Genomic DNA, 27,584 nt, shown 5'->3' with positions numbered 1-27,584 from the left:
GCTCAGGAGGAGAATAGAGATGCTACAGAGAACAGTAGATGCACTTGCAGCATTGGATACAAAAAAGCGTTCACAGAAAGAACAAAGGAAGATGATGGCAGGAGTGGTCAGCCAAACCTGGAAGTAAGCAGTAGACCCAGAAGGGAGCTGGAGTCAGTTCAGGGAAATTTCCCAAGTGGAATTTCCAGGGGGATGTCAACTCAGTCTACTGCCAGGAGAGAAATTCCCAAATGACAGTCACAAGACTGAGCACCTGTCTTGAGTCACATGCTGAACACACAAACGACTCGCTCTTCCAGCAATCTAGGATCTAGGACCACCCCACTTACCAGATGACAAAGCCCACCATGCACTCCCTCCCAGCCCTTACTGCAAGGCTTAGCAGAGCACAGCTTTCTTGCTCACAGGAGACACTGAAAACCCATGCTGACTTAACAGTCAAGGCACCAATCCTTTCACTTAGTTTGGAAGGAATTTACATGCACCATGCACTATGTTGGGCAATGAGACTACAAATGAGAACAATATAATGTTGTTGAGTTCAATAACTTAAAATCCAATAGGAATTGCAAGTGTGTAAATGATAGCAAAAGACAGTGACATAACCTCTCTGAGAAACAGACACAACAGGGGCTGACGCTGTGGCATAGTAGGCTAAGCCTCTACCTGCGGTGCCAGCATCCCATATGGATGCCAGTTCGTGTCCTGGTTGCTCCTCTTCCAATTCATCTCCCTGCTAACAGCCTGGGGAAACAGTGGAAGATGGCCCAAGGGCCTGAGCCCCTCCACCCTTATGAGAGACCTGGAAGAAGCGCCTGGCTCCTGACTTCAGATCAGCTCAGCTCCAGCCGTTGCAGCCATTTGGGAGTGAACCAGCAATGGAGATCCCTCTCTCTGTCTCTCCCTCTCTCTGTCTGTAACTTTACCTCTCAAATAAATAAATAAATCTTAAAAAAAAAAAAAAGAAAGAAAGAAAGAAAAAGACACAGCAGTGCCACAGGGCTTTCCGAAAAAGTTAAATCCATTCTGACAGAGCAAAGAAGAAAAGCTTAGCAGAGGAAATAGCTTTTCACCAAGGTCTGGAAGACAAACATGAATTCATGATAAACAGGAAGGAGAATGTTTTACACTAAGAGGAGAAAACCCAGTAAGGACCGTCCACACAAAGGCACTTGCACCTGGTCAAAGCGTGACCGATTGGAGAAGCTACCCTGTTTGTTGTGAAGCAAATCACTGCAGCCAGAGCCATGCAGGCTGATTCCATAGTGTACTTCATTTCTCTTGTAAAATCACTGTACTGAGGGGTTGACCCTCTGTGATTAATTGGAGTTAGACTATACCTTAGTCCCCGTTACTTGTCATAAAATTAGGCATTGTATAATACAAACAAATCTGTCTACTAGGCAAACATCAAAGGCACGCGGTTCTCGCTGATTGGGAGATAGTACATTCTGTCTCGCAGTGATGCACATTTGCTTTTTTCCCCCCATTTTTTCTCTTCAGTTTCCTCTCTGCCTCAGGGGGGCACCACATTTGACCAAGCCTCACGGCGCCTACTCTGGCGTTGCCTATCTTTCTACAGCACATGAGTCCATATGAGAATTTAAACTATGACATGACTGCTCTTGTGAAACAATTTTTCCATGCGCTCTTCCAGGTTATCTATGTTACCACTGCTCTCTTCTATCAGCGTAGATATTTGCTTGAATGCTTGGAATTTTAAATCTTAGATCTTCAGTCCTTGACATCCAGGGCTTTACCCTTTTGTTTTCAAGTTTTCACACTTCAATACAGTAATGCTCAGGGTGACATACAAATGTCCACAGCCATCCCCTTCCTCTCCAAAAGGAAATGAGGTCCAGCAAATTTCTTTTCTGTAAACTGATACAACACACATCAGTACTAAGCCTGCAGACTTTAAGTCAATACTTGCGCAGACAGCGTGTGTCATAGCCCAAAAGAGAAGAAAAGTCTGCCCCCCAGTCTAGCTGGCCATGTGATTCCCAGAAATCGCTGTTCGCAGAAAAAGGGATCTTTACAAGAAGATCAAAATATAAAAGAGCATACACTAGAGAACAAGGAAACAAAGGAGAAAGATTTTCAAGTTACAACTCCATGAAATGATACATGAATTCGCAACCTATAATTAAAGGTTCTAATCCAAACATGACAACAATGCTTTTTCTCTCGAAGGATTATTATAATTCTTTGCATGTTTACAGAAAGCCCATTATTTCTATATTTAAACTGCTCTTTTGAAGCACTCCAGGAGGATCACAGTACTTCTCTGCATGTATAATCAGAAATTAAAATCACTCAATGTAAAATTAGTTTCCTTGAACTATCTGATCAAAGAACCAAGAGATCAATCCCAGAACACAAGAGATATGAGGATTCCCTAATTAAACAGTCTTTGAAAATAAGGCCATAAGTAGTTGTAGATAGGAAAAAGTTTAAGTTAATGGCTTAGTATAGATAAAAAATAGAACTCATTAATAAGACATCCATACAATGTTTGCAAATTCTTACTTTGCTATTCCAAAACCTCATTACCAAGTATATAGCCATGGACAGATGATCAAAGAAAAATGCCTTTCAACAAGATTAACACAATGTGGGTGACCCTGTCACAGCAACTGGTGCAGCAGCCCCCACTGCTCTCCAGCCTGTCCTGTAGGAATCGGTGGACAGGGCCAACATATTTGGGGTCCTGAGCAATGTTTTAACAGTATACGAGACAGGGCCCTCTCTTGCTTCAAGGAAAGCATGGTATTTGTCTAGGAGGAATACCAACTCTAGATCTGTGAAAATTAAACTGATTTTACCAAACGTGCAGCAACAACACCGGCCCCCACCAAGCCAGCGCACTGCACTGGTGCGATGGTACATCTCCTGGGACAGCTACACAGTGTGGCAGAGTGGAAGTGGCAGTGCTGCACGGAAATGTGAGCAGACAATGCAGAAAATGGGGTTTGGGGAAGGAAGGGGCCTGGGGGAGAGGCTAGAGTGGGAGCAAGCTGCAATCCTTCTCTTTTTTAGAAAAAAAAGTATTTATTTGAAATGGACAGTGACAGAAAGAGAGGGAAAGACAGAGACAGAAACAAAGAGAGAGATCTGCTACCTGCTGGTTAACGTCCCCAATGGCTGCCAACAACCAGGTCTGGACCAGACTGAAGCCAGGAGCCAAGAATTCCATCTGGGTCTCCTATTGGGTGGCACAGGCCCAAGCACTTGGGCCATCTTCCACTGCTTTCCCAAGTATATTTTCATGAGCTGGACTGGAAGCAGAGTGGCCAGGACTCGAACCAGTGTGCATATGGGATGCCTGCACTGTAAGTGGAGGCTCAACCCACTGCATCACAATGCCAGTCCCAAACCTTCTGTTCTTGAAAGTTCAGAGTTTCAAAGGAGGAAACTGCCCCCAGGTTTCTGCACAGGAAGGGCAATGCAATCTTGCCAATAAATAAGGACTTAATCTACCCATTGCGGCAAGAGAAAAAAAAAATCTCAAACTGTCAGAATGAAATTCTCAAAATGTCAGAAAGCTACGGACTCTCTCCAATTCACATCCAGAAGCCACAGACCTCTGGACAGAGCCATATTTCCTTTGCTTCTAACTCTGAGAACTGTGAAGGGTATGAAAAAGAGATTGTAGTATTATTTGGCACCTGAGTTATGAAGCAATGAACAAACACAGAGAAGAAGCCAGTCTTTAACCTTAGTGGTTATGATGCCCACATACCCCATCAGAGTGCCTGGGTTCAATTCCCAGCTCTGGGTCCTAGCTCCAGCTCCCTGTCCATGCAGACCCTGGAAGGCAGCATGGATGACTCAAGTAGCTGGGTCCCTGCCACCAACCTGGATGGAGTTCCTGGCTCCTAGCTTTGGCCTCATGCCACTGCAAGCATTTGGAAAATGAACCAGTAAATGGAAACTTTCTCTCCTTTTCTCCCTCTCTCCCTCTTTCTACTCTCCTCAAATAAATAAATAAGACATGGAAGAAACTTAAATGGCTATTACTAAGTGAGAGAAGCCAATATAAAATGTTATTTATGGTTTGATTCCAACTACATGACATTCTGGAGAATGGAAACAATAAAACTCTCAGTGGTTATCAGGAGTTAAGGGAGAGGGGGAAAGGGATGAACTGTTCAATCACAGACAATTTTTCAACTGTGCAACTATTCTGTATGATGCTACAATGATGGATACATGTCACTATCCATCTGTCAAAACCCATAGACTATACAACACTAGCCTGAACCCTAACTAGTGCAAATCGCACTTCCAAAAAATAAACAACTGGAAAAATTTGGCTTTTTAAGACTATTCCATTGTTTGCTGAGTTTTAACTCTTAATACTGAGGCAGTGTCTTCCAGGGGTCATAAATTCCATCAGCCTTCTTCTCCCTCAATACTCTGGAAACAGGCTGGGGAGGACCAAAATGATGATGCTCGAAGAGCTCCTCTTTCTTGTGTCCCCAAACTTCGTGGTTCTATTCCTTCCTGGTGGCTGCCGGTACTGGTCAGCTGTTGCTGTGGATTCATTCTGAGAGGAGGAGCGTGGTGGGGGCAAGAGGCACAGAGTCACCACACAGACCCGGGAGTCGGGTGAAAGCAGGCCAGAGGCAAGCAGCCCGCAGACTCGTTTATTTCAGTTGGTACAGCAGCTCAAATAGCCAAGGCAGCCAATGCAGTCAAGGGGTGGTTTATGCCCTAACCAATCACAGCCTGTTGCTAGGCGGCATCCAAAGCCATCCAATCTTACTTTTGATTCCCAAGGGATCAGCCCAGCTTATAAACACTGTTGCCAGGCAGGCTCCGTTGCCATGTGGTTTCCAAAGCCATCCAATCACAGCCTGTTGCCAGGCAGGCTCCCTTGCCAGGGGGTTTCAAAGCCATTCCTGAGTAACTGATGCTCGCTTGCCAGCAGCCATCTTTTTTTTTTTTTTTTTTTTTTTGACAGGCAGAGTGGACAGTGAGAAAGACAGAGAGAAAGGTCTTCCTTTGCCATTGGTTCACCCTCCAGTGGCTGCCGCGGCTGGCGCGCTGCGGCCGGCGCACCGCGCTGATCCAATGGCAGGAGCCAGGAGCCAGGTGCTTTTCCTGGTCTCCCATGGGGTGCAGGGCCCAAGCACTTGGGCCATCCTCCACTGCACTCCCTGGCCACAGCAGAGAGCTGGCCTGGAAGAGGGGCAACCGGGACAGAATCTGGTGCCCCGACCGGGACTAGAACCCGGTGTGCCAGCGCCGCAAGGCGGAGGATTAGCCTGGTGAGCCATGGCGCTGGTGCCAGCAGCCATCTTGGCATGGCCTTCTCATTCCACCACATTTCCCCCTTTTCGTTTATTTTTGAGCAACGGCATGATTCTTGGCCATACCATTGTTGACCCCGTTTCCATGTGGTCTCCGTATGCAGCTGTGCCTGCCTTAGGTTGTCCCCCAGGGGATCTTACCCGTCGTTGACTAACCAGCGCTCAAAACGGGAGACCACAGGAGTGCTTGCTCAGATAGGGGTAGGAATGAGGAACAATGGTAATCAGGAGTGGCATGACCGCACACAGGCTGTGGGCCATTTGAGTGGCTGACCAGAGCTGGTGGGGTATAAAACAGTAACGGATGTGGCTATGGGCAGTTTCTCAGGGTAGGATGATAGGGCAGGTGCGTCTGTTAACAAGGCGGACTCTCAGTCTTGTTCAGCTGGTTCTGGTTGGCTGCCAGTTGCAGGCTTGATGTTTCTGGCTGGTACCCAAATGGGCTGTCCTGCATTCTCTGGAAAGACACATGCATATCCTAGACCCTTGGTTAGCAGAGGGTGTGGTTCCTTCCATTCTCCAGCCAGGGGGTCTTTCCACCTAACCATAGGGGCTGGGGTCTGGGATGGAAAGGATCCCCAGTGTTTATAAGCTGGGCTGATCCCTTGGGAATCAAAAAAGAAAACTGATAGTGAAAAGGACCTCAGTCAAAGCAAGCTGTGGGTCTGGGGACATATGATTGTTTTTCTGTCTTTGTAAGAGATCTTTAATTGTCCTATGAGTTCTTTCAATGATTGCCTGTCCCTGTGGGTTGTATGGGATACCTGTGGCAGACTGTATGTTCCAGGATTTCAGGAAGGAATTAAATTCCTGTGATGTATATGCTGGCCCATTATCAGTCTTTATGGTCCAGGGGACACCAAGGACCAGCATGACTGACTTAACCGCCTTTATCACATTACTAGCCTTTTCTCCGGATTGGGCTGTTGCAAATACAGCCTGTGAATAAGTATCTACCACCACATGGACAAACTTAAGTTTACCAAAAGAGTTAATGTGGGTGATGTTCACTTGCCAGAGCTTATTAGGAGCAAGGCCTCACAGGTTCACTCCTGCTTGTTGCAGTGGGCCTAACGGGGAGAGGAGTGCACAATTCTTGCAAGAGTGCACTATGTGTTTGCATTGGCTCATTGTTAGCTCCGGGAAAAGCAATTTTATGTTGCTTGCTGACATGTGAAATTTTTCGTGTAGAATACGGACTTGTTCTAGGTGTCCAATGGAAGCCGTGTTGCAGGAGATAAGACGATCAACCTTTTTGTTGCCTTGGAAAGACTGCAAAAGGGATCGTCTTTGCTACCTGTCCTGAGTATTTGCTGTCCGAAAATATATTTACCGGCCCATCCTGGCTAAGGAGTAGAACCTTGATTATTGCCCTTATTTCTCCCAACTGTACTGATCCCCCGTGGGGTTCTACATGGATCTTATCTTTTTCTGTTGAGGATTTGATCACTATTCCAAACAGTGACTTGTTGGCGTCCGTAAATGCACATGGTGTCTTGGGTATAGGTTGATTAGCAGGGAAAGCATGTTTTGGATAGTCAACGACATATTCCCGCTGAGTCCTCCAAGTCAGAGCTCACTGGTTTCTGCTAAGATAGGACTGATTCTTTCTCAAGAGCTTGTATTTTCATAGGGAACCTTGGACCTAAGGGGATGAGGAGATGAGCCCCAGTCTTCCCACTCAACACACACCACTGCCTGATCGTGATATTGGCTTTGTCTGGACATCCAAGCTCCCCAAAGCTCATGGGGAAGAAGAGTGTTGCCTTTAGCCCTAGTGACTAGTTCCTAAAGGATTGGAGTACATACCAAGCAATTACAGCCTGAAAGAAGGAAAAATAAGTGGATGGAAAAATATTCTGGATTTCTCCCTGGAGAGTTTCCTACAATCACTCGAGGATATATGATTTCCACATAGTTCTGCATGGTGCAAATAATTAATCCTTCCTGCAATGTCCTAAGATGAGAACAGTTAAGATTGAAGAAAAGGGGAAATGAGCAGCAGCTGTGGGGTTTATTTATTGTACTTCTGTAAATAGCAACCAGGCAGACAGTCCCCAGCCTTAACTCAAAAGCGGAAAACTGTGATAGCTACAATAACCTCCAACTTTCTCAATAGTTCGGCTGTTGTAATCAGAGAGAATCTTCTATTCATTCATTCTCTCATTTAGTAAACAAGTATTTACATGTGTCCGTGTGCCCTGGAATTCACACAGGCACAGGCAATAGCATGGCTTACAAATTACCCTTTGCAAAAGAAAATGCGTTTCTCACCTCATTGAAACTAACTAGTCTAATATACATTCTAGAAGCAAAAACTTGTAACAGAATTCAAAGACCTTCTTCCTTTTCTCTGAAAGAATCCTTCCAGAAACAATGATCCTGTTTGGTTTAAATTACCTCATAAAGAAAAATGCCTTTATGTTCAGGCTGATGGGACATCAACTCTCTTCCCAAGTCAACAGTTTAGATTCAGTGATGGAATATTTTCTAGAGTGAAACTTTGCCTTGATACTGACATTATCAGCATGACATCTATGAGTTAGGCAGTCTCTTCTGCAATTATTAACTCAACCTTATCATTGTATCTTTAAGTGGGCCTTAAAATCGCCACAGCCAGGCAAGAGTCTCTTCTCAACCATGCCAGGGCTGTGTCCAGAATCTAAGAACAGCAGAACGGGCAGATCCCGTGGGAAGGGTGGCCGCATTAGTGGCATGACTACCTGAAGGGCACGATCACTGGGTAGGCTGGCCATACAGCCCACGTTGAAGCCACTACTTGGGTTTAGGCATTAGACATGGCCTAATAAAAAACATTTCACCTGGAAAGGATGGTATATTTTTCTGTAAGGCGTGAAAAAACTGGTTCCTCAACTCTTTGCCCTAGAACCCGACCCCAGTGAAAGAGACAGGTGCAGGGCAGGAAGAGGATATGGGCGAAGCGGAAGACTCCAGTATGGTCTCAACATGGTCTCAACAGCAATCAGCTGGAGAAAGCCGACTCCAGACTAAACTTGAATGACACTTCCTCTATGAACTTTTCTTGTCCTTTGTGCACCCCCCCCCCCCCCGCCACCGCTACTGCTCTTGCATTAATGCCTTCTTTGGAGCCTCCACGGTCATGATCCTATTATAGCATTGGTCGTATTGCCACTACCAGGCAATGGCTTGACAAGCCAAAAGGCAGGTGGAGAGAAGCCATGGGATAGGGGAAGTAAGAGCAGCTAAAAAAAAAAAAAAAAGTGGTCTGCTGTTGGCATGACCACTGGCTGTGACTGAAGGACTGAAGGTCACAATGGCTAGTGCTATAGTTCACATCCAGAAACTATTTTTTTTTTTTTTTTTTTTTTTTTTTACGAATTCTGGCTATCATCCGAGAAACCAAAAAAGGCAGTGTTTGGGAACTGGAGATTCCTGCCTGCCCCCTTTGGTTTTGTTCTGCACTGTAATTAGCCCAGTTTTGCTCACTTGCTTGCTTGTTGTAATTGTAGCAATAATTGTCTTTGTTGCAGGTGACCAGCCTGTACCTGGGAGGAGACATGGGCAAGAGGGGAGCAGTTGGTGAAGAGCAGTCACTGAAATAAGGATATTTTGGAGATCCACGGTCTTTGGAGGGGCTCAGTGGGCCACTGGTGACATAGTAAGAATCACTCTTCCCCTTCACATGATCCTTAACACTCCTGAAGAAGACAAAGGAGAGCTGCATGATATTCAAGGCAAGAGACACCAAGAATACCACCAGTCTGAAGATAATGAAGATGGCTTTTTCAGCAGGGCAAGAGAGGAAGCAGTCCACATGATGTGGGCAGCAGACCTCAGCCTGACGACCTGGCAATCCAGATGCAGGCTTAAGCATCAAGAAGCCACACAACTGTGGAGGAGGGAAAAGAACTTGTTGGGGAAAAGGTACCCTAATCTACTGTTGGTGGGAACGCAAACTGCTAAAGCCACTATGGAAAACAGTTTGGAGAGACCTCAGAAATGTGAAAACAGCCCTATCATACGACCCAACCATCCCACTCCCCAGAATTTACCCAAAGGAAATGAAATCAGCAAATAAAATAGTCATCTGCACCTCCATGTTTGTTGCAGCTCAACTCACAACAGCAGACACGGAATCAAACTAAATGTCCATCAACGTAAGGCTGGATAAAGAAACTATGGGATATGTACTCTAAGGGATACTACAACTGCTCTTCAACCCCTTGGGGACCATGGTTCAGTGCAAGTGAAACTCAGCCCAAGTCTTCACTGACTGAAGCTCCGCTCTCCACTCTGCTGGAGCCCACCTCGCCTGGACATCACAGCTGTTGTTGCCAGGGCTGACATCAAAGCCGGACCGGACCTCTCATCAGGTGACCTCTCCAACCCTTCACCTCACCGTCTGACTTGGAACTCTGAGCTACTGCCCAGAGTGCCAGCCATCCCACGACTCCTGCCCGTGAGTGACTGTTCTGAGATCTGTCTCTTCGAGTGGTAACAGAGACTTTGGACTCTGGACTTCGACTTTCCGTGACCGTGATCTGAACCTTGAGAACGCAGCATTCATATTACATCCTTAGCCACGAGTGTTTGGACTGGTTATGCTTTTATGCCTATATGCTTTCTATGTGTTATACTTATTACTATTGCTGAATATTTCTGGAAGTTGCCTTACTCCTAGATGTGTTATGACCTGTGGACTAATGACATATTGAGTGGTATTGACCTTTAGATGTGTGTATTGAATATATATTGAGTGATACTGAATATTGAATAATAAATTATATTGAAAAGGCTATCACAATTCTGTGTGATTCTTCCCTGTGCTCCAACACACCGCATTAGCCTTGTCGAGCTGCATGACAAGTGGTGCTGCTGACACTGGCGCTATGGTGTAGTGGGTAAAGCTGCTGCCTGCAGTGCAGCATCCCATATGGGTGCCAGTTCGAGTCCCAGCTGCTCCACTTCCTTTCCAGCTCTCTGCTATGGCCTGGGAAAGCAGTTTTTACTGCTTCTACATCTTCTGATAGCCCAAGTCCTTGGGCCCCTGCACCCACATGGGAGACCCGGAAGAAGCTAGCTCCTGGCTTCGGATCTGCACAGCTCCGGCTTTTGTGGCCATCTGAGGAGTGAGCAAGCAAATGGAAGATCTCTCTCTCTCTCTCTCTCTCTCTCTTTCTCTCTCTCTCTCTATCTCTGCCTCTGCCTCTCTGTAACGCTGCCTTTCAAATAAATAAATAAATCTTTTTTTAAAAAAAGTAAATACAATAGAGATAATACAGAAAGGCCTCAGGAAAAAATTTTTCAAATTAGGTAGTAGCTAGTATAAATAATTTTACTAAACATTGATATTTTCTGAAATTTCAAAGTATGAAGAATGGCAGAGCCCCTTTTACAAATGTCCTACCTGCCACATCCTCTCTAAAAAAAGGTCTACAATTTTTCAGCCATTCGTCTAAGCTATAAAGGAATTACTTATCATCTTGTAATTTCCTACCATGTATCTAGGGTAGCAAATGGGAGCTGTCTCTATTTTAATTTTTCAGAAATCAAACTAAGGATAACATAGTCAAGCCCTATACCATCACACAATACATGCTTTGCCATACTTTGAAAGATTAAAACCAAGGCTGTCACAACATATGTGCTTAGAGACTTAGCTAAAATTACTGTATAACCAAGTCTCCGTCCTGTCACTCATACCAAAGTAGGAAATGCTAAGCATTATATTTCCCTACATGAAGATCTGTCAAATCCATCTCGTATTTAAAGCTTAAAAGTCCTGGATATCTGAGGATCACTAAAATGTAAATCCAGAAGGAACTCTTATTCTCTAATTTACCTCCTTTATTTTATGTACAATTAAACTAAGATCTAAAGTCATGAAACTATATGGTAATTGAGCTGGATCTTGACCCCATGTTCTTCTGATGCCCCAGTCACCACTTCTCCCCCAAAACAGGACACTTGTTTCCTGAAATGGGCCATGGTATATTTCTTCTTATTCAAAATTAACTTTGTTATCATGAAGTAGGCTTATGCATTTCCTATCTGAGTCTGCATGTCTTCAGTTCAGTCTCCTCCCACACCAGTAGGCTCTTTGCTTCTGCTCCAGCTCCTGTTTTCTTCCTTCCTTATCTGACTTTTGTTTCCTTTCTCTTGACCTTGACTGTGATCTTGAGTAAATGAGGCTTTGAGTCTCTGGGAGAAACAGATACACCCAATTCCTCTTTTTTCTTATCTATCTGGGGTGTCTCCGGAGGTACTCCGTCTCTCGTTCTGTATTACTAAGCCGCATGGCTCAGTTATGGTAGCACATTCCACTTTCAACAGTACTGGGGGGCCAGCACTGTGGCGCAGCAGGTTAACACCCTGGCCTAAAGCACCAGCATCCCATATGGGCGCCGGTTCGAGACCCAGATGCTCCACTTCCTGTCCAGCTCTCTGCTATGGCCTGGGAAAGCAGTAGAAGATGGCCCAAGTCCTTGGGCCCCTGCACCCATGTGGGAGACCAGTAAGAAGCTCCTGGCTCCTGGCTTTGGATCGGCGCAGCTCTGGCCGTTGCGACCATCTGGGGAGTGATGGATCGGATGGAAGACCTTTCTCCCTCTCTGCCTCTCTGTGTAACTCTGACTTTCAAATAAATAAATAAATATTTTTAAAAAACTAAAAAACTCCCAGCTCCTGCAGCTTGCAGCTCCACCTGAGAACGCTTCCCTCCTTTCACCCCGCCCCTCAAACTCCTCAGAACTGCATCACTGCTTCATTGTCCAAAAGCCACTAAAAAAAAAAAAAAAAAAAGTACTGGCACCCCAAAGCTCCCCAACAGACTTGTTCCTGCTCTTGTAACAAAACCCTGAAGGCCAAGTCATTTGCAAATTATAGAAACTTATTTCTCAAAGTGCTGGAGGCAGGGAAGTCTGAGATCAAAGCACCCTGACTGTGTGGGGAAGAGCTCTCTCCTTCCAAAACCATGCCTTGTTGCTGCATCTTAATAAAAGGGGGCGGGGCAGAAATGTCTGTGCCCTCTCCAAAATTCATGTTGAAACTTCATCCCCAGGGCAACAATATTAGGAGGTGGGCCTGGAGCCCACGCAGTACTGAGTGCTAAACCTCCACTTGCAACCCCAGCGTCCCGTATCAGAGCACCGGTTCCAGTCCCAGCTGCTCTGCTTCTGGTCCAGCTCCCTGCTAATACAGCTGGAAAAGCAGCAGAGAGTGTCCCACTACCACCCACATGGGAGACCTGATGGAGCTCTTGGCTCCTGGCTTCAGCTGGGCCCAGGCCCCAGCCATTGCAGCCAGTTGGAGATTGAACCAGCAGATGGATAATCTCTCTTTAGCTCCCTTTCTCTGTCATTCTGCCTTTCAAATGAATAAAATAAATCACTTCTTAAAGGTTGTTGATTTAAAAAAAAAAGAGAGAGAGAGAGGTGGAACAGGCAGGGGTTGTGTGGGTCACAAAGTGCCACCCTCATGGATGGCATCGGTTCCCCCATAGAAGGGGCTACAGGAGCCAGTGCCACAGCCCTTCCCTTCCATCCCTTGTGCCGCGTGTCCCATCCTGACAAAGCAGCAGGGTGCCATCCTGGAAGCAGTCAGCAGGCACCGAATCTGCAGGCACCTTGATCTGGTACTTTCCAGCTCCCACAACTATGAGAAATTAATCTCCGTTATTTATAAATTACCCAGTCTGCCGTACCGTGTCACAGCAGCCTGACCGGACAGAGATGAGGTAAATTCACTCTGTCCTTATGACTCAATCACCTCCCGAATGCTGCACATCTTACTCTGCCTGCACTGGGGGCTAATTTTCTCCATGAATTTTAGAGACACAAACACTCCAACCGTAGCCACCACATGTTCATGAGGGCCTTCTGCACTGGCACCTGGCCTGACTCGGCCACATCCTACTGAACAGCCAAATAAAGAATAAGATGGAACCATAGCATAAGGCTTGTCTGGGGGCTGTGGCAAACCGGCACAGAAGCAAAGAGGAGAAGCCCTGTGCTTCCTCCCATGCAGAAAGAGAGCCACAGCCCCACACACATAGGGCCAACGGCGGTGACATCTGCCTGTGGCTGACACCTTGCTTTTACACACACATCCACTGCACTCTTCCCCTGAACCAAGTAGCACTTATCTCTGCCACTCACAATCTAGCCTAAAATTGTATTCACCGCTAAAAGAACAGCCTGAAGCCAGAAAATAGTGATGACAAGCAGTTATTTTGGGAGAGGAAAAAAAAAAGGTTTTCAGCTGCCACTTAACACTAGAACCTCCTTTATCAGGAATATTGCTGCTAGCCTTTTTTTCAGATTCAATTTATACCTTGAAAGATACAAGCATTTGCAATAGTATCCCAGGATGACAATATCTCAGAAATGCCACTTCCTTTTGGCACTTTTAGGAAAAAGAACAACAATCCCTCTGGTGTATGCCATACTGAGCCACTGTAACATGCTTTTACAGACTTTTTTTTTTTTTTTTTTTCATTTTCATCCTCACTATTCTACAATACGGAAAGGCAAAAATGTATCCAAATTTTACCCAGATAGTCCTGGGTCGCTGAGAAGCTGAGGACGCTGTCTCATTTCTCAGCAGGCAGCACACTCACTATATGCCTGATCCATCTTTGTATACACAGGCTGCTTGGCAGTCAGCTGCTGAATGAATAAAAGTCAACAATAGGCCGGCGCCGCGGCTCACTAGGCTAAACCTCCGCCTAGCGGCGCCAGCACACGGGGTTCTAGTCCCGGTCAGGGCACCGGATTCTGTCCCGGTTGCCCCTCTTCCAGGCCAGCTCTCTGCTGTGGCCAGGGAGTGCAGTGGAGGATGGCCCAAGTGCTTGGGCCCTGCACCCCATGGGAGACCAGGAGAAGCACATGGCTCCTGTCTTCGGATCAGCGCAGTGCGCCGGCCACAGCACGCCAGCCGTGGCGGCCATTGGAGGGTGAACCAACGGCAAAAGGAAGACCTTTCTCTCTGTCTCTCTCTCTCTCACTATCCACTCTGCCTGTCAAAAAACAACAACAACAACAATAAATGGGGAGCCAGCATTGTGGCACCATGGGTTCAGTCACAGCCTGTGACGCCAACATCCCATATAGGCGTCCGTGTAAGTCTCAACTGCTGCTCTTCCGATCCAACCCCTGCTAATGAGCCTGGGAAAGCAGCAGAAAATTACCCGGGCCTCCCACACGGGAGACCTGCATTGAGTTCCTGGCCCAGCCCTGGTTACTGCAGCCATTTAGGGAACGAACCACTGAATGGAAGATTGACCTCTCTCCCTCCTTCCCTCCCCCTCCCTCTTCCTTTCCCTCTGTAACTCTGCCTTTCAAATAAATAAAATAACTCTTTAAAAACAAAAGCTCAGAGGTTGACAACAAAGAAGCAAGACTAAAGCAACAAAATATCACCCGTTATTCAACTGGGCAACACACTCCAGTGTGCGTTCAGGGCTGACAGGCACAGTACAGCCTGGTGTTGCTGAAATACTGAGACACCCCTGCACCCACCCGTGCACAGCCAAGGTCTCATGTGGCCTGGCCTGGCCTCCTTAGATCCATCCATTCCCAGGACTCCCAGGGTCTTCACACAAGCCAGCAACTGCAAGGTCCCCAGGACCTTCTTACACTGTTGCCGCAGGAGGGTGTGCTGGGTGGCACAGCCTCAGGTTGCCTGGTGTTAACCAGTCTGAAGATCACCCCACATGCTATCCATTAGGATACTCGAGTCATTGAGAAAGGATGCGATGGTGCTCCAAATCCTCCAGAAAATTCATCTTGGAACACGTTCCTTAATAAGATTTTAAGTAGCAAAGGCTTAGCATAGGGAAGATTAGCTCTAGTTATCTGGGTAAGACATGATGTGGAGCACTGTGTGTTTCCAGCCTGCAAGAAATGAAAATCAAAAAGGAACCAAGGCCTCCCCTCTTCGGAACATTGCTGCTGTTAGCCCTTTTGTTATAACCAGCTCCGAATCGCCAGCGGAGATTCTCAAAGCGTGGTCATATGCCAGCAGCAGCACCGGGGAATGTCTCAGTAGGTTTTGCACCAGTGGTGTGACCAACAGTGCAGGATTTAGGCCAACAGAAGGGCACTGGAACAGGGCAGGGACCTGAGAGGATTCACTCCCATGGCGTCCAGTTTCCAGAGGCTGTTCCTGGAAAGCCTGTCTTGGAACACTGTACTCAGGAGGCCAAAGGCCCCAGACAAGGAAAAGCTACAGCTGCAGGGGACCAGCCAGAGGCCCACTTTCGCACAGTGTACAGGGCAGCACCTGGCAACCAGGTAGGGCCCTCCCACTCCCCTCTTCCTACCTCCTGGACTCACCCCTGACCTTGCCAGGAAAGCCCTGGCAAAGTGCTTCTCAGGGAGACAGTTTCTTTAGAGAATTCTACCTTTCGAGTGTCTCCTCCACCTGCCACGTAGGAGATGATAGCGCTTCCCCCCCAGCCACTCTCACTTGAGGTTGACTATGGGCCAACAGACCGCTGCATCTGCTAACAGCAGCACTATTATCACAGTCACCTCTGACAAACAATAGGGGTTACCTAGGTGATGCCAAAGCCAGCTCTGGCACTGTGCTCCCCCAACCTGCTCCCCAGCTTCGGCTTCGGCTCTGGTTCTTCCAGCAAGACCGTCTGACCGTACGGCACCTGCTTCTTCAAACTGTCATCCTGGGGTGTTCTTACGAAAATATCTTTAACTTCCTCTTGGCCCTTAGCAGAAGATCTTAGCTGCATCCAGTGACATTCTTTCATTATTTTGTATTCCTCAAGAGGGCCAGAGATGAGCCACCTCACAAAAGGGAGCTTTAAGTTGCAGAAAATTCAAAGAAACTTTCAGTTTGACAAAATATTTGTGCTAGAAAATGCCAAATGTTCAGTCCCACCCCAGACACCCTGAAGCCCAGCCATATGCATCTGAATAAGAGTGAATGCTTTGTTTAGGGTTCAGTTTGAGAATGACCACTGTGCACCAGCAGGGCCCCCGTCTGGCGGTCTCTGGGGTGGCTCTGGGAGCTGGTTAAACATGCACGTTAGGAGCAGCGCTGTGGCACAGCAGGTTAAAGCCCTGGCTGGCAGCGTTGGCATCCCATATGGGCACCAGTTCGTGTCCCGGCTGTTCCACTTCCAATCCAGCTCTCTGCTATGGCCGGGGGAAGCAACAGAAGATGACTGAGTGCTTCGGCCCCTGCACCCATGTGGGAGACCCAAAAGAAGCTCCTGGCTCTGGGCACCTGGCTCCTGGCTTTGGATTGGCTTAGCTCTGGCCTTTGTGGCCATCTGGGGAGTGACCCAGCAGATGGAAGACCTCTCTCTGTGTCTCTATCTCTCTCTGTAACTCTTTCAAATAAATGAAATAAATCTTAAAAAAAAAAAAAGAAAGAAAAAAGAAAACAGAGCAGGCTTTCACCAGTACACCAGAGTTGTGTTCAAAACACCAAAACGTAAGCCCCAAGGCAGAGTTAGTAAAGAGCAGACAGGGGACAGGAAGGCAATCACATGTTCAAGAGCACTCTCACGGCTCCTTGTGGGGTCAAGGGCAAATTAAGCCATATTCCTCCAGGCGGAAGCCAAGGAGGCAGCCACAGAGCTAAGGATGAGGAAGACAGCAGGGCACCAAGGCTTTCTTCTAGAAGATGAAGTCCCTCAGGCCTGAGACAGGACCTCTGACTTGGGCTGGAGTGAACACATGACAGGTGAGCCAGGAGCCGACCGAGAGGTGGCCAAAAGAATGCCAAGTGTAAAGGAGGAAAAACACTGCTCCTCTACCCATCTGGGTTCAGCAACTTGGGGGTCCTGCCAATTGAATTAATGAAAGAATGAGAAACTGACAGAAAAAAAAAGACATACAAAGGTTATTCTATGTTAATGTTTATATGAAAATTCCATATAAAAGCCAAAAAATGAAGACCCAAAGAAGTGCACAGGCAGAGAGCTTCTATACTGTTTCAACAAAGAATGATAAATTGTGGAGCTATGAAAAGAAAAAGGGAAAGGGAGGATTTCCAGGGGCAGTAAATTGTGGGAATGTAAGCACATGCGGAGACCAGTGGAAGACAGGGTTGCTGAGTGAGGCTTGGTTGCAGATTCCGCTCAGTGCTCTGGGCTGCTAAATCTAGAGTCCTCTCAGGACTTCTCAGTGTAAAAGGAAGACACATTGACAACTGCAAATTTATGTCTTGTGTCAGCCAGGTAAGGGGAGGGCAGAGAGCTTTTTTTCCCCACTGTCTGCTGTTTCTTAATCGCTTTCAATTCAAAATACTCTTTATGCCAAAGAGGCATATTTTAGTGTGTCCTATTCCAATCTCCTCCACAGACTTGGCAAGCCTAGAAACACCAGCCATTGGTCTCTTGCAGCCTCCCATCTTCCCTTCCCCTGCCTGTTCTAAATGAGTGACCCCTGGGCTCCGAGGGCACAGCCTAGGTTAAGCTTCCTGCATCCTGGCCAGACTTGGATTTTTATCTTGTTTTGGTTTTTGCTTTACTTTTTTTTTTACTTTTGTTTTTCATTGTAAAATGAAACACAGCAAAAACTCCAAAAGGCAAATGTGTGGCTTAATGAATTATCAACAGCCTTGTTGATGCTGAAGAGTTAAAATTGTATACGTGTGGGTGTAAAAAGTTAAGCTTAAGCTTACAGGTTTAAAACTTCCGGGTGCAGCTGTGAAAATAAGACAGAGTAAAGTAGCACCTTGACAGTAGGGACTCCATTTTGGAACCCTTGAGACTGCATTCTGGGAAAGCAACCCACCCACCCCGTGAGACTCTGGTCTGAAACTATGATCTCAAATAGTCGGACAATAGCAGTACACTACATAACCCTTGGCAACGCACAAAAACCCCATAGCATGACTGCTCAAGCTTAAAAATAAAAAGGTTACACCTGGGTTACCTGAGCTAATAATGAAAATGTGATTTGTCTATGTCTTAAAATCATAATTGCTGATTGTAAGATATTAGCAACCGCTTAGCAACCGTGTATTCTCTCCCCCCTCCCGATTTTGCGGTTTTTGCCTTTATAAACCCTAACTTTTGGTTATTCGGGGCTGCTCTGCTCATGATGATCAGACAGCCCCAGCATGCTGGATAATCAATAAAACTTCTCCGTGCTGTTTGCATAAGAGACGTGTCTCTTGGTGACGTTTTTCGGGCGGTCGACTCTAACAATGCCTGCCTAAGCACAACTTCTCTGCATCACTGCCAACCTCCACTGAGCTCTCCTGCCCCTGTACCAATCCCACTTCATTCTCACCATCCAATAACCAGAACATGCACAAGTCACATCTGGCCACGCTGTGGACAGCAAGCCTGGCCAAAATGTAAGCCATAAAGCAAATCTAGAAAAGTGAAGCCATCCACCAGAATCTCTGTAACCTGCCCTTTTCGTTTTATTTTCTTGTTTTAAAATTTTATTGTATTGGGGCTGGCACTGGTACAGCGGGTTAAAGCCCTGGCCTGAAGTGCCAGCATCCCATATGGGGGGTGGTTTGAATCCCAGCTGCTCCACTTCTAATCCGGCTCCCTGCTAATGTGCCTGGGAAAGCAGTAGAAGATAACCCAAGTCCTTAGGCCCCTGCACCTGTGTGGGAGACCCAGAAGAAGCCCCTGGCTCCTGGCTTCAGATTGACTTATCTCTGGCCATTGTGGCCATTTGGGGAGTGAACCCACAGATGAAAGACTTCTCTCTCTACCTCTCTCTCTGTAACTCTGTCTTTCAAATAAATAAAATAAATTTTAAAAAAATTTAAAATATTGACTTTTTAAAACAATAAACTTGTTTTGAGTAACAATAATTGTACATATTTATGGAGTATGGTACAACATTTTAATAGTGGTATAAAATGCAAACTGATAAAATAGGGGTGATTAACCCTTCACCCTTTTGGTCTTTATGATCAGAACCGTGGCACTCCTCTCTTTTGTTTGCTCAGAAAACATATAAAAGGTTAATGTGAACTACAGTCACCCCACTATGCTGTGTAAGCAAGAACTTAGTCCTTCTACCTAACTAATTTGCTTCCCACTATCCAACCTCCCACTGTTCTCCCCTGCTAGCCTCTAGTAACTACTCTTCTACGTTAAGATTGAGTTTTGTTAGGTTCAGGTGCTTACAGTTACACTGTTCATTCCCTTAGCTATTTTACAACAACCTACATAATAAAAACAGTATTTATGGCCTAGCTATCGAAAGCTAGGAAAGGGACAGGCGCTGGCTTAATGGTTAAGAAACCTGATCGCACACTGGAATGCCTTCACTGGCTCTCCAGCTCCAGCTCTTGGTTCCAGCTTCCTGCCAATGCAGACCCTGAGAGGCGACAGTGTGGGATCAAGCAACTGGGTTCCTGACACCAGCGTGGAAGACGCAGACTGAACCGGCTCCCAGATCCAGTTTAAGCTTTGATTCAGTCCTTGTGGGCATTTGGGGGAGTGAAACTGTGAACAGGAGCAAGCATTCATTCTCATTCTCTTTCTCTCTTTCTCTTTCTCTCTCTCTCTCTCTCTCTCTCTCTCTCTCTCTCCATGTAAAATAAAAATTTGTAAACCAGTTTAAATTTTAAAAGCTAGGCAATTTGCAGACAGTCTAGTTTTTCCCAATGACCCTGAGACGTATTCCTGTTTCATAGGTTGATGCAGTGAGTCTTCGAGAAGTTTCAGTTTTCCCAAGATCTCACAACCAGCATCCGGATTTCAACCTCAGTCTGCTTCATGTGACTGCCTAGACTCTTCACAGTTAACCCCACTGCTTTATGTGAAGTTGTCAATGAATATGTATAGAGCCTGTGTTACAGTCAAGACATGTACACAATGAATAATTCTCAGATTCAAGATAATGAGAGTCACACAGAAGTGTCAAAGTATGGAAACAACTTTTAGATGAATTTTTTTAAAAATGAACTAAAAAGCAGCACAGTTAAAGTGCTACAGGGCTCAGAAAGAACAGCTCATCCATCCTGATCAGCCATGAAGGTTCGCACCAAAGAAAGGAAGCTGTTGTGCAGAGGAAAGGCATGGTTTGTGTGAAACACTTTTCCAGGGCCTGGGGCACATGCTGGGGTGCAGATCACTATGTCTTATAGTTATTTTAGGGTTTATTTGAGGGCCGGTGCCGTGGCTCACTTGGCTAATCCTCTGCCTGCGGCGCCGGCATCCCATATGGGAGCCAAATTCTAGTCCCGGTTGCTCCTCTTCCAGTCCAGCTCTCTGCTGTGGCCCAGCAGGGCAGTGAAGGATGGCCCAAGTGCTTGGGTCCCTGCACCCGCATGGGAGATCAGGAGGAAGCACCTGGCTCCTGGCTTCGGATCGGCGCAGTGCCAGCCATAGCGGCCAACTGGGGAGTGAACCAACAGAAGGAAGACCTTTTTCTCTGTCTATAACTCTGCATGTCAAATAAAAAAAAAAAAGACTTATTTGAAAGGCAGAGATGTAGAGAGAGAAGGAAACAGAGTGAGAGAGAGGGAGAGAGAGAGAGAAAGACTCTTCCATCCACTAGTTCACTCCCCAAATGGCCCCAAATGGCCGCAATGGCCGTGGCTGGGCCAGGCCAAAGCCATGAACCAGGAGCTTCTTCTGGGTCTCCCACGTGGGTGCAGGGGTCCAAGGACCTGGGCCATCTTCTGCTACTTTCCCAGGCCATTAGCAGGAAGCTGGATAGAAAGAGGGCAGCTGAGTGTGGGTGCTGCAGACAGAAGCTTAGCCTACTATGCCACAGTGCTGGCTCCTTGGTTAATTTTTAAATTCTTATTTTAAAGGCACAGAGACAAACAGAAGAGATTGATCTTCCATCTACTGGCTCACTCCCCAAATGTCCACCACAGCTGGGATTGGGCCAGACTGATGTTAGGAACCTGGAATGCAATCTGGGTCTCCCATATGAGTCGCAGAGACCAAACTACTTGAGTAATCACCCTCTGCCTCCCAGGGTGTGCATCAGCAGGGAGCTGGAATCAGAAGCAGAGCTGGGACACAAACCCAGGCAATGTCTTAACCACTGTGCCAGAGGCCTGCCCTTCCAGGAAATTTCTGAACAACTTTCATACAGCATCCTGCAAGAGCAAATCCTCCATCCATACAAATGAGTTCCCTTTCTTCCCCAAAATGATTCTATCAGTCTTCAACTCTCAAGCAATTTTTTTTTTATTTGCTGAATTCTTACAATATTCTGAAACAGGGCAAGGTGAGTTTTCTGCACACAAGAACCCACTTGCAAAGTGAAATGATTATGTAGAGCAGTTATTACGACAGGGAACTGTTGTGTTCATTGTTGACTTTCCTGCTATTCTGTCCATTAGGCTCCTAAGAATTTCGGGGGACACAGGATTATGAATTTTGACTTGTTTAAGCTAATCAGGGCCTGGAATGCCAGAGGCTATTGATAAATGATGAATAAATAAAATAAATAGATAATGGAAGAATGGATGGGTGAGCAGATGAATAGACAGGCAAAGGAGGGACAGACGAACAGGAGTTCCGAGAAGGGAGAGATTACTGCAAGTTGGAGTACAAAGGAGGAGCTGGATTCATCTATAATAAAAAGCAGATAAAGTCTCATATCCAGGAGTCTACCCTGCTGTTTTTCTGGTTCTTCCCAGCATCAGCATAGAGTTCAGTGGCTCATTCTAGTCCAACTCAGGACACTTTTCCTCCCAATTGCTTCATCCCCACCACCACCACCTCAATCTAGAACTACATCCTTTCAAACTTAACTCAAAGGCCCACATGAATGGATAAGCAAAAGGCAGCCATACAATGGAACACACTTAGCAATACCAAGGAATGAAACTACCAACAGGGGCCAGTGCTGTGGTATAGGGGACTAAGCCTCTGCCTGCCGAACCAGCATCCCATATGGACGCCAGTTCAAGTCCCAGTTGCTCCACTTCCTATCCAGCTCCCTGCTAATGGCATGGAAAAGCAGTGGAAGACAGTTCAAGTCCCTGGGCCCCTGTGCCCACATGGGAGGTCCAGAAAAAACTCCTGGCTTTGGATTGGCCCAGCTCTGGCCATTGCAGCCATCTGGGAAGTGAACCAACAGATAGAAGACCTCTCTCTCTGTCTCTCCATCTCTGTCTGTAACACTGCCTCTCAAATAAATAAATAAATCTTTAAAAAAAAAAAAACCTACCAAAAGATACTATGACATGAGTATCCTTTTAAATTTTTAGTTTTATAATTGTCTAACATTTTGTCACATTTACTTCAAATGCAAACATTATTTACATATATATTTGTATATATATACTATTTTTTTTCTTGAAAACAGATATTAATGTCACAGAGTGAGGGATTCAAAACAATGACCATAATGTGGGGAAATAATATTGTATTGTCATTAAAATGGGATGATTCAGACAAGCAATATTTATAATTTAGCATCTTAATAGCAGTATGGTAAGCAGAAGAAGCCAGACTGAAAAGACTATACACTGCCTGATTCCATCTGAATGACATTCTGGAACAGGAAAACTACAGGGGCAGAAGTCAGAGGATCTGTTATCAGGGGCTACCAGGGGAAAAGGCAACTGACCACAAAAGGACACAGGAGAGCTCTCGGGGTGATGGAAATGTTTCAAGGCTTGATGGCACATAGCTGAGTATGTTAGTCAAAATCATCAAGCCATACTATGTAACTAAAAAAGAACAAATTTCACTGTATGTAAATTCCATCTTAACCACTTTAAGACTAAAAAAAAATCTATCTTAAACCCTCCTCTTAAAAGTGCACCATGACCACTCTCTGCTTGAAGCATTCATTTATCATCTTCATAACTCCTCCCTGAGCAATTAATTATGCCTTGTGGGCAACTCTTCTATTGTTGTCTGAGACTATCATTTATTTTCTGTTATTTCCATTTCATTTGCTTCGGTCTTATCTCCCCAAACAGATGGTAAATTCAATGGAAACAGGAACCACGTGGTACTGTGCATCCTTTATCCATATTACGTGGGCAGGTCACTGCTTGACCGTTAGACATGAGGAGAGTTCAGCAAAGATCTGTGGATTTGACTCAGGGAAGCCAAGCAAAGATGTTGTGAGTATTTCCTCAATCCAATGCCGGAGTGATCAACATGCTCACAAATGTCTCTTTCCACTAATCACCACACTCAGCTTTGCCCAAAACCCCCTGGGTTGTCTAAGGGAAGTATTCACACATCTCACCCTCGGTTATTGGCTCTCTGGTTGATTTATCACTGACAGGAGATGAGATGCAGATATCCAAATCAGCCTAGAGCAGCTCAACACAGCTCAAGGAAAGCGCTAAGACTGCATCTGCGCTGACAACTCCTTGCTGAGTCTGTTGTGCTGTTCCCTCTGCTGACGACTACTGGCCTCATTAAGCCCAGAGTTTTCGTATGCAAGGGGAAAACAGGACAACTAATCAGACTCAACAAAAATCACATCCCTGCTTTAACATTACAAACTCCCATTATGGAGTAGGCATCTGGCCAAGTGGTGGTTAAGTCAGCATTAGGACACCCGTGTCTCACATCAGAGTTCTTAGGGTTTTTTTTTTTTTTTTTTTTTTTTTTTTGACAGGCAGAGTGGACAGTGAGAGAGAGAGACAGAGAGAAAGGTCTTCCTTTGCCGTTGGTTCACCCTCCAATGGCCGCCGTGGCCGGCGCACTGTGGCCGGCGCACCACGCTGATCTGATGGCAGGAGCCAGGAGCCAGGTGCTTTTCCTGGTCTCCCATGAGGTGCAGGGCCCAAGCACCTGGGCCATCCTCCACTGCACTCCCTGGCCACAGCAGAGGGCTGGCCTGGAAGGGGGGCAACCGGGACAGAATCCGGCACCCCAACCGGGACTAGAACCCGGTGTGCCGGCACCGCTAGGCGGAGGATTAGCCTAGTGAGCCGCGGCGCCGGCCCAGAGTTCTTAGGTTTAATACTCAACTCTGGCTCTAGCTCCAGCTCCTGATGCCAGGTTCCTGCTAATACAGACCATGGGAGGTAGCAGTGATGGTTCCAGTAATGGGGTTCCTGTCTCTGGCGTGGGAGAACTGAATTGAGAGAGAAAAAGAGGTCTTCCATCTGCTAGTTCACACCCCAGATGGCTGCAACGGTTGAAGCTGTGCCGAAATGAAACCAGGAGCCAGGAGCTTCCTCTGGGTCTCCCATACAGGTACAGGGGCCCACAGACTTGGGCCATCCTCTACTGCTTTCCCAGGCCATAGCAGAGAGCTGGATCGGAAGTGGAGCAGCTGGGATTCGAATCAGCATCCATAAGGGATGCCAGCACCGCAGGCCCCAAAGAGTGCCATTTTCATACCAGCTCCAGTGTGCAGTTTGAAGCGTCTAGCCCCTCCCCTCGCCCTGGAAATTCTCCATCATTTTCTAGACAGAGCTACCTTGGTAATGTTTTCTCCAGTAATTTAGTGCCTTAGCCTCAAGCACAGAATGAGCTGTGTTCTCTTTATTTCCAAGGCTAAAGGATGGGGGAAATTATCCCTGTGACAGTCCAGGGAGAAAGAGGTTGAATCCTGTATTTATGGAATAAGCTGACAAGGCAGAAGATCCCTATGTGTTTTGTCAGGGGAAAAAAAAAAGTGACACCACTAAATTGTTAGAATCTGGAGTTAATGTAGTGGTCATGGCTTTCATTCTTAATGAGGAGAGGAAATAACAATTTGGATCCCAAAGGGAGAAAGATACCTCCCTATTCATGTTCAAACCACCACACGGCACAGTTCTGCTGACGTGCAAGTTTGCAATAGGTGCCAACTCAGCCTGCCTCAATGGCCCTCTCAGTGACTGGGGTGGGAGGACTGGTTAACAGGACCCTGCATAACCGCTGTGTTCCTCTACGTTTAACAAGGCATCATAATGAATTCTCTGCACTCACTGCTTGAGCAGACTTTCCCAATGCTCCTTAAAACTTAAACTCTCTATGGTGGCCAGCAGACTGCCCGAAGACATTGTGTCCATATGAAGCAAATTAAACAGAGAGAAGCTGCCAATCCAGTTATAGACAAATAAAATGAGATGACCCATGTCCTGATATCCCCATATATTATTATGGAAACAATTATAGTGAGCATAGTAACTGTTCCTGCTTTAAGTACTGATTTTGTAATAGGTAATTCTTTGATTACCTATTCAGGTACTGTGAAGTGCTTATATATGTTATCTTGTTTAAGTTTCAATTATTCAGTGAGGGAGGTATTGTCACCTACATTTCATAGCTGAAAAAACTGAAGCTCAGAGAATTAGGTAATTTTCACCAGGATATCTGGGTAGCAAGTGTCAAGGGTCAAAACTCAAAAAATAGGTCAGACTTGTGTCCTCTGGGCTATATCTTTGCCTTAAAGAAGAGGCTGATTTCAGACCAAAATGTAGCACAAATCAAATGAAAATAACATAGCTTGTTCGGATTCCCCTTCTCGACCAGCTTGCAAGCTTGCATGCATCTCAGCAATGGGACAGAAAGAGAAAGTTAAACCTCCTGTATGGCTAATATATTACCCATGTTTCCTAAAAAAAAAAAAAAAAAAAAAAAAAAAAAAAAAAAAAAAAAAAACTAAAAGTAGAAGTGCCACGTGATGCAGCTATTCCATACTGGATAGCCAAAAGAAATGAAATTCAAATCCAATAGAAATGAAATCATAGAGATTCCTGCACACCCATGTATATTGCAGCTCCATTCACAATAGCTACGACAAGGACGCAACAGGGGTGTCCGTTAATGGAAGAATGGATAAGGAAATGTGGTACAAATACAAAATAGAATACTATTCAGCCATAAAAAATAAATGAAAACAAACCCAAAATTTGCAGTAATATGGATGGAACTGGAGATCATTATGTTAAATGAAATAAGCAACACACAAAAAGATGAATACCACATGTTCTCTCTCTTATGTGGAAGCTAAAGAAGCTTATTTAGCAGAATTAGGGAGTAGAATAATGGTCACCACTGGGAAGAGAAGGAGGAGGGATAGAGGTTGGGGAACAGGTACCAAGATGCAGTTAGATAGGAATAATAAGGACTGGTGTTGTACAGCACCATACGGTGATTCTGGTTTACAAGAATGTATTATTGTATATTTTACAAAGAGCTAGAGGAAAGAAGTTCAAAGGCTCCCAGCAGAGATAAATGAAAAATGTTTAAGGAGATGGAAATGCTAATTACCTAATTTGACCAAGACATTACGTACCGTATTGAATCATTGTGCTGCATCCCATACACATGTACAACTGGTACGCATCAAAAGGTTCTTTTAAAGATACAGTCTCTACCAACACCAGGTAAGGGTCCAACCACCAACGGTTTCCCTTTGTTCATGGGCACAGAGAGCTCTTTAGTTGGCAGAGACGTTGTTCAACAGCCACTGGCACAGCCCAACAGGTGGCATGTCCCTCCCAGCCCTGTGCTCACCAAAGGCAGTGTGCACAGTCCCTACAGCTTTACTCTTAACTGTGAGGAGGAAAAGAAAAGGATAATTCTGGAATCTAAGACATGAAAAGGACAAAGCGAACAGAACTCACACTCAAACAACAAAGCAATCAGAAAAAGACCTGTAAATGGTGTAGTCCACATCCTCCAGGAAATGAGTGAGTACTCAGTATGTGAGGCAACACCAAACTGTTACAGAAAGAATCAGAGATATTTCACATAAAAATACAAGTGTGGAAATACTGATACAAACTCGATGGATTCTAAAAACTGAAGGACAAAAAAAGCAAACAAACAAAGTTCAAGAGTGAACGGTGAAGCCGGCGCCACGGCTCACTAGGCTAATCCTCCGCCTGCGGCACCAGCACCCTGGATTCTGTCCCGGTTGCCCCTCTTCCAGTCCAGCTCTCTGCTGTGGCCCGGGAAGGCAGTGGAGGATGGCCCAAGTGCTTGGGCCCTGCAGCCCATGGGAGACCAGGAGAAGCACCTGGCTCCTGGCTCCTGCCATCGGATCAGCGCGGTGCGCCGGGCATGGCAGCCATTTTGGGGGTGAACCAACAGAAGGAAGACCTTTCTCTCTGTCTCTCTCTCTCTCACTGTCTAACTCTGCCTGTCAAAAAAAAAAAAAAAAAGAGTCAACGGCAGCATTAGAAGACAATGTGAAGAAACTGACCAAAAAAAATGGGGCATAAGGAGAAGAATGTATAAAAGGAAAATAAGAGAACTGCCAGGAAAGACAGCAGCGGCAAGAGCAGTCCATTCCAGAGTTGCAGCGAGAAGGAGGAGAGGCCAGGGGAGGCCAGGCTGAAGGTATCACACTGGAGAATTATTCCTCCAGCAGAGAGAAAAGAAAGGCACAGTTCTCAGACTGAAGGGGATGTCCAGTG

General features: G+C 45.9%; 1 protein-coding gene across 11 annotated transcripts in view; it reads right to left on the bottom strand.

Moving 5' to 3' along the window:
* ATP8A2 (ATPase phospholipid transporting 8A2) overlaps positions 1 to 27,584 on the bottom strand; it is a 729,626-nt gene that overhangs the window by 648,300 nt on the left and 53,742 nt on the right. The window contains exon 1 of one of the 11 annotated variants that reach the window (XM_051850723.2): positions 15,619 to 16,656. The exons of 9 other annotated variants lie outside the window; for them this stretch is intronic. The gene's annotated coding sequence lies outside the window, so the exon portion shown is untranslated. Of the gene's footprint in view, positions 1 to 15,618; positions 16,657 to 27,584 lie in introns of those variants that run through there. One more of the 11 variants, XM_051850722.2, reaches the window with a different exon arrangement.

This window comes from Oryctolagus cuniculus, chromosome 9, assembly GCF_964237555.1.
Source record: "Oryctolagus cuniculus chromosome 9, mOryCun1.1, whole genome shotgun sequence".
NCBI lineage: Eukaryota > Metazoa > Chordata > Mammalia > Lagomorpha > Leporidae > Oryctolagus > Oryctolagus cuniculus.
Note: the sequence above shows the minus strand (reverse complement) of the source record. Positions and strands in the feature narration are given on the sequence as shown.